The sequence below is a fragment of the Carlito syrichta genome, unplaced genomic scaffold (genome assembly GCF_000164805.1).
Source record: "Carlito syrichta isolate Samal-C Ts95f unplaced genomic scaffold, Tarsius_syrichta-2.0.1 Scaffold313991, whole genome shotgun sequence".
Taxonomy (NCBI): Eukaryota; Metazoa; Chordata; class Mammalia; order Primates; family Tarsiidae; genus Carlito; species Carlito syrichta.
Window position 1 is genome coordinate 551,492 of NW_007258087.1, and position 4,043 is coordinate 555,534.

Here is a 4,043-nt window from a genome sequence, read left to right on the forward strand (position 1 = left end):
CTCAGACTGGGTGCTGGAGAAGCCGACAACCTGGAAATGCCACTGGTAGCAGATTAAAATTCCCCAAGGAAATCTTGCTATCTCTAGCCAAGGGACCAGGAAGACCAAGAACCAATACCCAGAAAACTTCTAGATGATAAATGCCCCACACCAGTCAAATACCAAGGGGAAAAAAATGCAGCCCAATCCCCAACCCTTTCAGCAAAGGGCAAGTGGGAGCCTAGCCTCACCACACCCCTACTCCACTCCCACCAAGTGATGTCAGAGAAGACTCAGTGGACAGCCAGGACGTTCATGTCTCCCAGGTGGTATCATCCCTCCTTACCCCATCAGGGCATCAGTGGGGGCCATATGAGGATTGTGGGCTTTCACCCTTCCTCATCCCCTGGCAGTGAGGCACCCCTACCCTCCCTGTCGGGGTGAAGTTAGGGGAGACTGAGTAGAAACTGAAATTTTCACTATCATTCAGCAGAAAGGAAGCCTTCTCCAGCTCCAGTGTCAGTGGAGGCTATGTGGGGCGCAGTAATGAGGTGCCCTTCCCTCTCCTAGGCTGAGTAGTATCCAAGGAGATAAAGTGGAAGGCCTAGAATCCCACCTCTGACCAACAGTCGCAAGCCACCTCCCTTCCCTGGAGTGTCAAAGGATGTGTCAAAAAGTAGTATCAAAGGATGAGTGGGATCCTGAGCTCTCATTTACCTGGCAGTAATGAGAAGTCACTCCTCTTTCCCTACCAAATGTCCAGTATATAACTGAAGATCATTCATCATACCAGGAACTGAGAAAATCTCAACTCGAATGAGAAGTCCCTCCCCTTTCCCTACTGGCATAGAGTCAGATTTAAATAAGATCCAGAACCTTAAAACATAACACCCAAAATGTCCAATATATAAATGAAGATCATTCAACACACCAGGAACTGGGAAAATCTCAACTTGAATGAGAAAAGACAATCAACAGATGCCAACACTGAGAAGACACAGATGTTGAAATTATCTAACAAATTTTCAAGCAGCCACCATTGAAAAATTCTCCAACAAGCAATTTCCAAAACTCTCCAACAAGCAATTTCCAAAACTTTTGAGACATGTGGAAAAAAAATAAAAGTCTCAGGAAATAAATAGAAGATATAAAGAAGAACCAAATGGAAAATTTTAGAATTGAAATATATAATAAAAGAAATTTTTAAAAAATTCAATAGATGGGCTCAATAGCAAACCAGAGAGTGAAGAGGAAATAAGCAGTGACTCTGAAGATAGAACAATAGAAATTGCCCAATCTGAACAACAGAAAAGATAGACTGAAAAAAAAAAATGAGACTCGTGGACCTATGGGACTATTAAAAAAAAAAAATCTAGCATTCATGTAGTCAGAATCCCAGGAAAAGAGAAAGAGGGCAGATCTGAAAAAGTATTCAAAGAAATAATAACTAAAATTTTCCGGAATTTATTCAAAGATATACACTTATAGATTCAAGAAAGTGGGTGAGACTCAGAATAAACCTAAAGAAATTCACATTAAGACACATCACAATCAAACTTCAATGAACCAAAGACAATGAAAAAATATTGAAAGCAGTGAGAGAAATGACACCTTATCTAAAAGAAAAAGGAAAAAAAAACAGTTCAGGTGACAATGGTTTATCAGAAATCATGGGGCCCAGAATAAAGTGGCACAGTACTTTTCAAGTACTTAAAAAAAAAAAAAAGACTGTCGCTGGGAGCAGTGGCTCACACCTGTAATCGCAGCACTTTGTGGGGTGGAGGTGAAACGATTGCCTGAGCCCATGGGTTCAAGACCAGCCTGGACAACATGGTGAGACCTCATCTCTACAATAAATCAAAAAATTAGCTGGGCGTGGTGGTGCGCACCTGTAGTTCCAGCTACTGGGAAGGCTGAGGTGGAAGGATCGCCTGAGCCCAATAGGTCGAGGCTGCGGTGGCCGTGAGCATACCACTGCACTCCAACCTGGGTGACAGAGTGAGATTCTACCCCCCCCAAAAAAAAGACCAGCCTCAGTGGCTCAACTTGTAATCCCAGCACTTTGGGAGGTTGAGGCAAGTGGATTGTCTGAGAGCAGCCCGGGCAGCACTGTAGTGCACACCTGTAGTTCCAGCTACCTGGAAGGCTGAGGCGGAAGGATCACCAGAGCCCAGCAGGTCGAGGCTGGGGTGGCCGTGAGCCTGCCCCTGCACTCCAGTCTGGGCAACGGAGTGAGACTCCAACTCAAAAAAAAAAAAAAGAAGAACTGTCAACCCTGAATTCTATATCTGGTGAAATCAAGGGGGAAAAAAGTCTTTCAGGAATCAAGGAAACATCAAGACAGCATCAGACAAAGGAAAAATAAGAGAATTTGTCACCAGCAGACTTAACCTACAATAATGGCTAGAGGAAGTTCTTGAAATAGTAAGGAAATGAAAGAATCTTGGAATGGCAGGAAGGAAGAAAGAATAACATAAAGAACAGAAATATGAATATACATAAAAAACTTATGTTCTCTTCTAGGGTTTTCCAAGTTATACTGGGTAATCAAGCAAATAGCAAAATATTGTTTATGTAGTTCTCAATATATGTAGAGAAAATACTTTTTAAAAATTATATTTTAAACAAGGAAGTAAAATTTATACATGCCACTCATACTAGGAAAATGTCAACATCAGAAGACTATTATAAGTTATGTATGTGGCCGGGCTCGGTGGCTCAGCCTGTGATGCCTGCGTTTTGGGAGGCCGAGGTGAACGGATTGCCTGAGCTCACGGGTTCGAGACCCGCCTAGGCAGTGAGACCTCATCTCTACAATAAATCAAAAAATCAGCCGGGCGGTAGCGTGTGCCTGTAATTCCGGCTACTCGGAAGGCTGAGGCGGAAGGATCGCCGGAGCCCAGCAGGTCAAGGCTGCGGTGGCCGGGAGCGGCCACTGCACTCCAGTCTGGGTGACAGAGTGAGACTCCAACTCAAAAAAAAAAAAAGTTATGTATGCAACATCTAGAAAGTTAGGTAATATAATACATAGAAAAGCTACTAAAAAAGATCTTTATAAAGAGATACACTCAAACACACTATAGATAAAACAAAATAGAACTCTAAAAAATGCTCAAATAACTCAGAGGAAGGCAAGAAAAAGAAAACAGTAATGAAAGACAGAGGAGATAAAAAGAAAACAAAAAAAAAAATGGCAGACTTAAGCCTAACATATAAATTATATTAAATGTAAATGGTCTGAACATATCAATTAAAAGACAGAGATTGGAAGAGTAGATTTTAAAAGCAAATATAATCTAACCATATATGACCTACAGGAAATTTACTTCAAATATAGTGATAGAGATAAGATGAAAGAATGGAAAGGATATATCATGCAAACAATGATCAAAAGAAAGCAGGAGTTATCACATTAATGTCAGATAAAGTGGCACAGCAGCTTTATTTGTAATAACCAAAAACGAGAAACAACCAAATGCCTTTCAATAGGCAAGTGGTTAAACTTGGTACATTCATACCATGGAATACTACTCGGCAGTAAAACAAATAAACAAACTATTGATACATGCAACAACTTAGAGGGACCTCCAGGACATTATGATGAATGGGAGATAAACCCATCTCAAAAGGTCACATACTATAGTATTTCACTTATATAATATTCTCAAAATTATAAAACTATAGAACTAGAGAAGAGATTAGTAGTTGCCAAGGTTTTGGGGTGGTGGGGAAGGGGGGCAAAGTAGGTGTGCCTATGTAATAGAATCTGGCTGTATTTTTGATGTTTGACAGCTGACAGATAATAAAACCTAAGTGCTCCTTCCTTTGGCACCAGAAGGACGTTCAAAGCATAAGGAACCCTCGTCCCAACCCTTGAGGACTGAAAAAACTTTACAATACCCTTGAGTTTCATCCATCTATAAAAACTGCAAGGCAGTCTCCTTTTCCTGCTCCCTCATTTTTGGACTTTGCTTGAGAATTTCTCTGCTCTTTCTTGAGAGTCTCATTATGTGAGTAATAAAACCTTTAATACCTTCCTGGTGTGTGTGTGTGTGTGTGTGTGT